At 40.9% G+C, this 12,100-nt stretch overlaps 1 protein-coding gene across 1 annotated transcript in view; it reads left to right on the forward strand.

Moving 5' to 3' along the window:
- pdzd8 (PDZ domain containing 8) overlaps positions 1-12,100 on the forward strand; it is a 165,682-nt gene that overhangs the window by 40,189 nt on the left and 113,393 nt on the right. The gene's annotated exons all lie outside the window — the stretch shown is intronic.

The following is a 12,100-nucleotide window of genomic DNA, read 5'->3' on the forward strand; positions in this document are numbered from 1 at the left end:
GTGCCCTGGTTTAGTATTCCACGACTAGAATTATAAAAAAATTGTGCCTATTCCAGTTTCCTTGAAACCAGCAGTTTTCTCCCTTCAATTATTTGCTCAATTGTAGATTTTTAAAATATTTATACTTAACATGCAAGTCAGTCACAGAGAAATGCAAATCTGCTCTGAGACAAATCTACCTAAATATACTATTTTGGAACCTTGACTGAGGGGAGTAGGAAATTAGTTGCAGTTCTCATCAGAATAAATAATGCAAATAGGAGATTGTTGAATAATACCAAAACTCCAGATTTACCCAAGACTCCGTATACTGGGTGGCATCCCCAATGCTCCCTCACCCACATCACATTGTACTTCACCTCACTCAGGTGTTTACTTCCCAAGTAACAGGATGTTGCTCTTGCATCTTGAACCTTTGTTTGCACCCCTGCAGACAGCAAAATCAAGAAAAAGATGGTGTCATCTGTGAAGAAGTGAGAGGCACTTAAGAAACTCCAGAAGGATAAATTAGAGAAAGAACTCGCATTGATACAATGCTTTATCTTGTCTCCCAAGCATCCCAAAGTGCTTCACATATAATGAAATACATTGCTAGATAGACAAACACACACAGTAAGGTCACCACCACCTTCTCGAGGGCAATTAGGGATGGGCAATAAATGCTGGCCTCGCCAGCGACGCCCACATCCCATGAACGAATGAAAAAAAAGGTCCAGCAAAAAGCAATGAGATGAGTGACGAGTTAATCTATTTTTGGTCGTATTGATTCAGGGAAGAATGTTGGCCCGGACACTAGGTGACATAATTGATGGCAAAAATTCCATAATTGATGGTAAATTTAAATTTGTGAGCTCTTGCTTAGCAGTGACACCAAACGCTTGTAGATAGCCCTGTCTTCCCCCTTGTTGAAACCACAACAAGGGGGAAGACAGGGCTATCTACAAGTGTTTGGTGTCTGAAAGTCACTCTGGACACCTGCTTTCAGATGACTATATAAGTTTCAGTCCAGGATAAAGCAAAGTGTGATGCAGAGAAGTCCTCCCACACTGCTGGAGCTGACACACTGATATGTGGTGAAGCTGCAGCCATGAACATTATGTTTGTCAAGTATTGGCAGCATCGAAGTGGGCATTGTCACTTCCATCTGTGGAAGCTTTCTGGGTTTTTGTCTTGTTATTTGATCACTATTAATTTCTAAATGTTGTGAAATATTTGTTTCAACTCAATTTTGTTCAGAGAAAACACTCTGTAAACCTTAAAAAAAAATTCTGCATTTTTTTTAGTAAACAGAACACCAGTGCTGTTGTATATTTGGCCTATTGAATGGGTTTACTTAGGCAGGGTGGAGCCTTACTGGCCTCACCCTTACCTAAATATTTTCAGCATTTTTGCTACCAATTACAGCAGTATAATATTCCACTTAACAGATATAAAATTTAAGCATCAAATTGTCAGCTTTTGAGCAACGACTTTTGTAACAAGAATGTCCTATATCTAGAATTTCTGCACTGGAGTGATTGATATAATAGAATAAATAGCCCACTAGCTGCTGATCGGAGTGTAGTACATTAATATAAATATATATAATGAAAATATGTTATTATAAGAAGAGCATTATCTTGTTCATTTAGAATTTTTTTTAAGTGACTTAAATAGAATTACATATCAGTGATGTAGAAATGACAACACAGAAACAGGTTGTTCGACCCAACCAATCTGTGTTGGTGTTTATGTCACACATGATCAGTAGTTCTAATCCTATGCACCTGCTCTGTTCCCATATCCCTTCATTCCCCTTTCCTTCAATCACCTATCTAAGCTATACTTAAATGTTGACATGGGCTCTGAGCATTCTACAGCTTCACAAAAAACAAGTTTCCTATTCTATGTCCTAAATCTCTTTCATTTAATATATCTACGTCCCCTTGTTCTAGTCCCCTCAATCACTAGAAACAGTCTGCTTTTATCAACCCTGTCTTATCCCTTCATAATAGTAAAGATCCCTTTTAAAGGCATGAAAGCTTCTGTGGCTACAATGCTTTTAAAATTTTAACTTGTCCTGCGGAACTAATTTCTGGTAATCCATGGCAAGAGCTACACCGTGGAGATGTTGTCCATCATGCCTGCCTGAGTGAACATAGGTATATCCACCCAGTGCTGTGGAGCCCTGTCCAGTCCACCTAATTTCAGTAAGACCTGCTAATACTGACTTTGAGGCATGTCAGTTCTCATGACAGAAGGCTCATTGAAACTGTATGGCAGAGTGTTTTGAGTATTCCATGTGCCTGTCATATCCACCTCTTGCATTATAGATCCAGTCCATCTGTAGTAATCTGGTTGATTTCTACTGGTAGATTCCGTAACCATTTATACCACCTGATTGAGTGGTTGACCCTATGTGGTGTGTGGGTATAAGGGCTCCATAACTCGTAATGACAATAACAATTATAGAATCAGCCATTTAGGCCTTCCACGTTTACGCTGACCTGTCCACCTTGGTTGAACCTGCATAGCAGAGCTCTGTGCTTCTTTGCTGGCCATTTCCCGTTCTGCACCTCTAGGAAGTGGGACCAGTTCCCCTACGAGAAAATCCAGGCAGGACAGCAGAACCAACCAAGGGGTAAAATTCTTCCTGTCAATAATTCTTTGGAAATAGTCAGTGGTTGTACACAATGTTCTTTCCTATTTCATGTTTTGGTAAACTTATCGACGGAATATCACCCTTCTGGATAAAGAAAACTCTTAAGAGAATAAGAATTACTGATGAGCAGCAACTAGGTTCAAGCAGATTATGTAAGATTTTCTTTGAGCTTTCATTTTCAAGGAAAGATGATCACAAAAGTGGACTTTTCCCATCAACCTAAATCTCCTCATTGCTAAAACTAAACCAAGTAATTATCCAGATGTGTCCTCCCTCCAGTGAACAACTGTTTTCAGCTGTTCAGATCAGTAAATATTTACTTGCCTTCATAATAGCAAACCTGGGACCTTCCTGTTTTTTTTAAGCTCAGTGCCGCAATGAGCGGATCATTTAATCGACTGAACCCGATATTGTCATTGAAAGACTAAAAGTTAGTTATTGGTAGTTTATCAGTCACTCTGAAAATGCTTCTTTATTACTAAAAAGCAAATAAATGACTAAGCTCACTTGCACGGTCAAATGTTTGACATTCCCACTCATGTGCAGAAGATGCTGGAAGCACTCAGCAGGTCAGACAACAGCTGTGGAGAGAGAAACAGAGTTAACGTTTCAGGCTGACTGCCTTTCATCAGAACTTCTGTTTACTGTTACTCTATACCTTGCTAGTAAAATGATAGAAAAACTTTTTTTTGTTTTTCCAGTTCAATTCCTAACAACTAGCAAGTGGCTGCTTGGCACTGGAATATTTGGGAAAATTAATTGAACTATGAGTAGAACTTAAAATTAATATTAATTTCAAAATGGACAGACTTTGATTTGCAATATTTTTATCCTCTTCATCACTAGTTTGTGAACGGGAATCAAAATTGGATAATTTTACCAGGTTATTGGCCCTGAGCACAAAGTAAGAACTTGTATTTATATATTGCTGTGGCTTGTTTCCAAAGCTTCACATCCAATGAATTATTTTTGTAGTTATTTTTAATGTAGTACAAACGTGGTACAGCAAGGTCCCACCAGCAGCAAGCGAGAGAAATTAGTAGTTAATCTGTTTTTGGTGGTGGTTGAGGGAGGAATATTGACCAAGAGAACACCTTGCTCTATTTGAAATAGTGTCATGGGATCTTTTACATCCATCCTAACATTCAGGCACAGCCTCTGTTTAACGTTTCCTCTGAAAACGTAGCACTGTCTCAGGACTGCGCCAAAGTGTCAGCCTAGATTATGTATGCAGGTTCTAGAGTGAGGCTTGAACCCATGACTTTCTGACTCATTGGTGAGAGTGCTATCAGCTGAGCCAAACTGCTGCTGCAGTATCTTACTCTAAATGTTATATTCCCCAGATTGTTAGTAACAAAATAAAACAAATGACTGGCCAGTATAACATCCTTAATTTTCCAGAATTTGATGTGCTGTCAGATTGATGGCCCCACTCCTTAGTTATACAGTAGTTTATTGTGTTGTAATGACAATGAAAACACCTTCTTGAATTGTTGATGCAAAGAAGTACAATCTACCTTGTCCATTACTGATCATTTTCAGCCACTGTTTTTTGCTGTTGACCTTTAACTGATGTCCAAAGTCAGCAACCAAAACTTGTAGTTTGTTGTGCAAGGTCCAATTATGAACAAAACTAATTTTCTCAAATTACAGGTACTTGATATTGAAGAGTAGGAGTAAAGCATTACAACAGAAAAATCAATTGTCACGGGAGCGATTACAAGATGTCTATTAATCCACATGTGGCAGTCAATAGTTTAAAAATCTGTAAATTAAATCTGTGTTAATGCAAATATGCCTACCTCAGCACAATGCTCTTTAAAATGTTAAATTGGCTGTTAGGCTGAATGACTCGACAAAGGAATTGTTTTCTTATTTCAAAATAAGTGTCACAAGTTAACATACGTTGTTAACAACTTTCAGATGCCATTGGTTGTGCACAGCAGATTGGGGGAAGGGCTGATCACACAATCAAATGTATGAGGTGTACTTGCTAGTTGATTTTTTTCTAGCTATCTGAATCAGTCCTATTACTTGTACCAGTTATGTTCTTACCACTGTCACATGAGAAGCCATTTCACTCAGTGGCTAGCACTCTCGCCTCTGAGTCAGAAGGTTGTGGGTTCAAGTCCCATTTCAGGGACTTGAGTGCAAAATCCAGGCTGATACTCCAGTGCAGTACCGAGGGAGTGCTGCACGGTCGGATGTGACGTTAAAACCGAGGCCCCGTTTGCCACCTTAGGTGGATGTAAAAGATTCCATGGCACTATTTCGAAGAAGAGCCGGGGAATTCTCCCTGGTGTCCTAGCTAACATTTATCCCTCAACCAACACCACTAAAACAGATTATCTGGTCGTTATCACATTGCTGTTTGCGGGAGCTTGCTGTGCGCAAATTGGCTGCTGCGTTTCCTACATTATAACAGTGTCTACACTGCAAAAAAGTACTTCATTGGCTGTAAAGTGCTTTGGGACATCCTGAGGTTGTGAAAGGCACCCTCGGTGCTGTGTGAACTCAAATTATTTGGATAAAGGGCAGGTTTTGAATTCCTGTCCCATATTTAGACAATACTTATTTCAACATCATCAATTACTACATGAAGGCCTTTTACACAACGTCAGATTCCACATGTATGCTGTGACACCCAGCTCTACCTCACCACCACCTCTCTCGACTGTTCCACTGTCTCTCATTTGTCACATTGCTTTTCCAACATCCAGTACTAGATGAGCAAAAATTTCCTCCAACTAAATATTGGGAAGACCGAAGCCATTGCCTTTGGTCCCCGCCGCAAACTCTGTTCCCTAGCCACCGACTCCATCCCTCTCCCTGGGAACTGTCTGAGGTTGAACCAGACCGTTCGCAACCTTGGAGTCCAACCACATATCCGCTCCATCACCAAGACCGCCTACTTCCACCTCCGTAACATCGCCTGTCTCCGCCCCTGCCTCAGCTCATCTACTGCTGAAAACCTCATCCATGCCTTAGTTATCTCTAGACTTGACTATTGCAACGGTCTCCTGGCCGGTCTCCCATCTTCCACCCCCCATAAACTTGAGCTCATCCAAAACTCTGCTGCCCGTTTCCTAACTCGCACCAAACCCCGTTCTCCCGGGCTCCCAGTCCCGGAACACCTCCATTTTAAAATTCCCATCCTTGTTTTCAAATCCCTCCATGGCCTTACCCCTCCCTATCTCTCTAACCTCCTACAACCCTCCAAGATCTCTGCACTCCTCCAATTCTTGCCTCTTGCGCATCCCCGATTTTAATCACTCCACCATTGGCGGCCGTGCCTTCACCTGCCTAGGCCCTGCACTCTGGAAATCCCTCCATAAACCTCTCCACTTCTCTCTCTCTCCTCCTTTAAGACGCTCCTTAAAACCCATCTCTTTGACCAAGCTTTTGGTTAGCTGTCCTAATTTCTCCTTATGTGGTTCACTGCCAAATTTGGTTTATAACGCTCCTCTGAAGCACCTTGGGATGTTTTACTATGTTAAAGGCGCTATATAAATGCAAGAAGTTGTTGTTATTAACCAGTCAGGACAGTGCTTCCACTGGATCAATGTGTCAATTCTGTTAGTATTTTCAGAGAGGGATGAAGGAAAAAAAGCTCCACATGAAATCCAGAACAACTTAACTTAAGGTTATGCATAAGCCTTTGTCTCCCTACAGAGGGAAATGGTCAATAAACCAAGGGAAGATAAACCCCTACAGCTTGTGGTCTTGGTTCCATTGATATTTGTCATGCAATCAGGTTGCATTTAGTAAGGATAAGCAAAAAATCTATAGACTGCATGGGGGCACAAAAGTGGCAGACTGGGCCATCTAGCCAGCAAAGCGAGTCTGAATGCATGGTGGAGGGGTCCCATAGGACTAGTTTTAGTCATTGTTTATTTACCCTTGATATGTAGAAATGAGGATATCCCATCAAGTTCAAATCCGGATTAGCCAGGGTATTATGCAAACAGCTCAGCTGCAGCTAAAATGCTCTTGTGATTCTCTAAATCTGGGCATAAGAGTTTTAAATGAGGTCAACCTGCTTCTCCAACACTGTGTACAGGATTTCAACAATGAGCCCTGACATTAGCCTGCAACTACAGAGCTCTGTTTGACAGCAAGAGGCTTTCTATAGACCAGGTTGAGCTATTTTCCACAAGGTTCCCAACAGAACATAAAAGCTATTCTAGGGCGTAGTCCTAAACACAGATCTCAGAATAAAATCAATACCCAGGTGTTGAAGCACAAACCATCTTTCTTGGCCGTAAAATGACTAGCCATAGGTACAAATGCCCAAGCTAGCCACAAGTAGCTGAAACTTGCCGTTGGTGTTTTTACCACTCTCAGAGGTTCTCTTGTCGAGTTCCCCAACGTAAATCATTGTCTCCTGCTTTTCTAAAGATACTAACTAATGTTGGAGGACAATTCTAAGGAGGTCAACAGGCCTCTGGTACCTTGCCATTCTTCATGTTTGACCCTAGATACTGAGCGTAGGCCAATTATGTAACTATGAGGGACTTTATAACTGAGCGTCATCCTATGTTCACTCATCGTCCAGCCGTCACTATTTCCAGTAAGGATCACTGGAAAGTGGTCAGAATGATGAACCCTTGCTGATTATTTTTTATCCAACAACAACTACTTGCATTTATATAGCACCTTTAACATAGTATAAAATGTCCCAAGTCCCTTTACAGGAGCATTATCAAACAAAATTGACACCAAGCCGCATAAGGCGATATTAGGACAGGTGGCCAAAAGCTTGGTTAAAGAGGTAGGTTTTAAAGGGTATCTTAAAGGAGGAGAGAGAGAGGTTTAGGGAAGGAATTCCAGAGCTTAGGGCCTAGGCAGCCGAAAGCACGGCTGCCAGTGGTGGAGCGATGAAAATTGGGGATGTGCAAGAGACCAGAAGTGGTGGAATGCAGAGATCTCAAAGGGTTGTCGGGCTATAGGCAGTCACATAGTTAGGGAGGGGTGAGACCAAAGAGGGATTTGAAAGCAAGGATGAGAATTTTAAAATCAGGGTGTTGCCAATGTAGGTCAGCGAGCACAGGGGTAATGGGTGAATGGGACTTGATGTGAATTAGGATACGGGCAGCAGAGTTTTGGATGAGCCCAAGTTAACGGAGGATACAAGGTGGGAGGCCGGCCAGGAGAGCATTGGAACAGTCGAGTCTAGAGGTAACAAGAGCATGGATAATGGTTTGTGCAGCAGATGAGCTAAGGCAGGGGCAGAGAACGGGAATGTTACAGAAGTTGAAGTAGGTGGTCTTGGTTTTGGAGAAGACATGGGATCGGAAGCTTAGCTCAGGGTCAAATAGGACGCCAAGGTTGCGAACAATTTGGTTCAGCCTCAGACAGTTGCCAGGGAGAGGGATGGAGTCACTGGCTAGGGAACGGAGTTTGTGGCGTGGACCGAAGACAATGGCCCAGAGTTCTGACTGCTTGTTTGGAGGTAAATATTTCATTAAACTGCGGAGGTAATGTTATAGGAGCAAAAGAATAGATTTTGTTTGAATGTTTTTGACATCCTTTGTTTCGCACCCCCCCCACCCCTCCCTGTTCCTCCTCCCCATCAAAAAGTGTGGGTTTCAGATCATTTGTGGCTGTCCAAAAGCCTAATAGTCACACTTCAGACTTCCAGCTATAAGACAGTTTGCCTAGGACACGAGCTGGGAACCGCAGATCTTTAAAAATATCCACTTTCACTTGGTTGCGAAAAAGAGCCACAGAACAGTGTTGCATATGTATATCCATTACAAGGTTATACCCTTCAGATTAGTCTTTGATTTCAAGATCTTTTAACAAATGAGGTCTGCCTTTGTGAGAGCAGATACTTGGGATTTAATTGGAGAGCTGTCCTCATACCTGTAGCAGTCTCCACTCGGCCAAGCTTCCTAATACATATGTAGAAACCTGTGTTCTAATGGCGTTGGTGTCACCTTGAAGAATGAGCGGGGTGTGCCAGTTACTGTGGGTGAAACAATTTGCAGTCTACATGTAATCCTTGCCACAAAGGATTTCCTCAGTTCCTTGATCAACACAAATCTGAAGTGGAATGCCAGTTCTGTGCTATAGATGTGAGGACATTTTTAATAGGACTATAAAAGTGTCAGTTATTGAATGATTTGTGGACGTGAAATCAGGTGAATGGTGGACATCACATTGATGAACAAGATTAATTCCTGCACTGCAGCGAAATGGCAGCGATCAGTTTGCTTTGGTCAGATTAATGACCACTTTACATGATCCGTCTTGTAGGTCTGTGATTTCTTGGCTTGGAAAACAAACAAACCTTTTAAAAGATGAGGTAACACTTTGAGGAATTCTTATCCAAGTATTTATCTCTGATTTGTTCCAGGTAACTATTTTTAAATTCTCTTTTAAGATTTCTTTAGTACTCTTATCGAATGGTTAATGTTAGACCCCAAAAACGTTATACATGCTCATGTTCTGAATAGCACAGTCTCGTATTTACCCCACCCCTTCATTGACCAATGAGAGCAGTAGACCTTGAGTAACTTCCCAAGCACAGATGCTCATAGATTGTTGCCACTCTCGCTTCTGTATTATGTTTTTTTTAGATTTCCTCTCCATGTTAAACTTGAAATAACTGAGAATTACCATAATCGGTACCAAAATGTTTAGCATTGCTAATAGAAAGATGAGCTTCAAGGGCTAAATGACCTTGTTCATCCTTGACTTTTGTTATGTTCATATGCTGATGTAGTCTGTACTCCAATCAAGGCAATTCTCATATTTTATATATTGTTTAAAACCATTGCAGACACTGAGGTAGCTTGGGGATGTTTTTCTACGTTAAAAGTGCTTCTGGTCCCCTAGCACCTCCAATTTAAAATTCTCATCCCTGTGTTAAGATACCTCCACGGCCTTGCTGACCCCTGTCTATGTAACCTCCTCCATCTCTACAACCTCTCCGTTCCTCTGACTCTGGCCGTTTGTGCATACCCACTATTGGTGGCTCTGTCTTCAGACCTCTAGGACCCATGCTCTCGAATTCCCTCCCAGAATTATTGTCTCTACTACCCTCACTGCAAGACCATTTCAGGTATTGATCACTCTTCTGCTTCCTGATATCTGTCCTGAGCGTCCTTTTCACTGATTTTATACCCCTGTCCCCTTGTCCTACAGGTGTGGTTTAAATTAAACAGGATTTCACATAAACTGCAGATTCTGTGTGTCAGTGCAACAGGGAAACAGCATTGAATCAGTGCAAAATCCAGCAGGTTATGCATTTCTTTTTGATCTTGTCTACATCCGATCATTTCATCTACCTGTGGAATTAAGAAAGGAGATTACAATAACTGGAATACTTGATCTCCACATAAACCCATGTCTGATGGGAGTGCAGTATTCCAGTGCAAACATGCCAACTTTCCAAATCCTAATTTGGAACTACTGTGGTAAGTCCACTGTAAGGCGGCTTTGTTCCTGTCTTGAACATTCATACCATTTACTAACAAAGGTATATTTATGCACAAGTGTGGAGAATTTTCCATTGTACTTGTTCAAATATAAGCCAAATTTCAACTGATTGAAGAAATACTGACAGAATCTTCAAAATTCAGGGATGGTTGGTTATTTCCTAGTGATGAGTATAGATGGTGATGTGGCATATTACGAGTATTCAGTCAGTCTCTGGGGTTTGTGTTTTGAACTATGATCAAAATTCTCAAGCTTCACTCTGTGTGTGTTTGCGTAATTGTCTGTGTCTGTCATACTTCAGGTGTCACACATGCAAATTTGTGTGTCACAATTTATATAGGTATAAAGAAAGCCAATCATTTGGAATGCGCTCAGACACTCAGCCGGCAATTTGAAAGCACCTTATTGGCACCGAGTCTAAACATCTGTAACCTCTGACTAACCTTAGCAATCACATTTTGATCAATGGCGTGTGTTATGTCCAGAGCATGTCCATCACAGACCAGAAGTCACACTTTGTTACAGGTGCAAGTCACTGTTCAAAATAGGAGAAGGAAAGCCAGACACTTAATGCTAGGTGCTTATGACCAGGAGCCTGAAATTCATAATCTGCAAAGTGCCCTCACCAAGCAGCAATTTAACTCTGCTTGACCTGTGGTCATGCTTACTTCATAACTGTTAAATTTCTTGGCCTTGGAAGGACACAGATTTACATTACATAGTATAATGCTCCTGTCCTTATAAAGCAGTATATCATCTGACTTCTTGTGAGCAACACCACAGGAGATTCGCTAGTATAAAATAACTTTATGTTCATTGTCATTAGAGTGTGTACAGAATTGCTGATCCAGAGTATTAAAAGAGGAGGCTTCATTTGTTTAGATTTTCATTTCTCAGCAAATTGAATCTTGTCAGTGCAGTATGGCCATCATTTCTCACACTCTAGCCACGTGCTTTGCGTAGCTTTTTAATTTAAATTGAATTGTGGCATGAGTGATTAAATTGAAGTGCCACTTTTTAAAATTAATTTAGATGCTCATCTGACTATAAATATTCTCGGTAACCTGATATAGATATATTCAGTTAGAATTGTTATATTTGTACAAAGGTCTGAAGCGACATCCAATGGCGAAACATAGTATCTACAGTCACTTACAGTGCAGCACAAATAGGATAAATGCAGTTCTGACTGTCGGTGGATAACACAAGACTTTTTCTTGTCAGTGAACGTGAAGTTTTTAAAAAAATACTTCTGTTTCGTAGGTTGGTATGTGTTCTGGCTCTTTTATTTGCATCTTTCCCCAGTCATACTGCATAGTAGTATTGTATATGAATGCAAATATGCTTATTAGTATCAATATTGAATTGTGCAGCAAAGAATAAGTTTCAAATATGATCAATCGGAGAAGCCATCACAGCTCTGCTAGATCCTGTACACGCCAACAACCACACACGTGTCCTTCTGACAAGGGTTACTGAAATCCTGTCTATTTTCCCCCTCTCGCTGACTAATCCAGGACAGTGAGATTCCTTGTAGCATCTCTATAGGTGTTTGATTGCGATCTGCTGGGGACTGAACCTGGAACTTCCCTGGTCTGTAAGATTTAGCTGCTCAATGGATTAAACTCTGAATAGACCATTTGTGAAAATACAACGAAGAAGCATAGCTATTATGCTAGTAGTTGTATACTTACTGTTATGTCATGAGTGGAATTCTCATAATTAATGAGAAGCATGGGCATGACTCAATTATGTGATGTTTTACTCGTTATCCAAAAATTTATATTTGAATGCTGCAAACTGTGGGAAGCAGCGATTGCATTAACTGCAGGCATATTCCTCCTCTTTATCATCTGGTAGGTATCCTTGTTCAAAATGGGAGTGATACCTCTGGCAGTTCATGGTTTTGCTCGTCTGTATACATTAGGTATGTAATTTCTTTAAATCGATGTAGTGAATGAAGACTTAACTGTGATGACTGCTTTATAATTAAATATGAACAACATGAAAAACAAA

Source organism: Heptranchias perlo, chromosome 21, assembly GCF_035084215.1.
Source record: "Heptranchias perlo isolate sHepPer1 chromosome 21, sHepPer1.hap1, whole genome shotgun sequence".
In the NCBI taxonomy this organism is placed as follows: Eukaryota; Metazoa; Chordata; class Chondrichthyes; order Hexanchiformes; family Hexanchidae; genus Heptranchias; species Heptranchias perlo.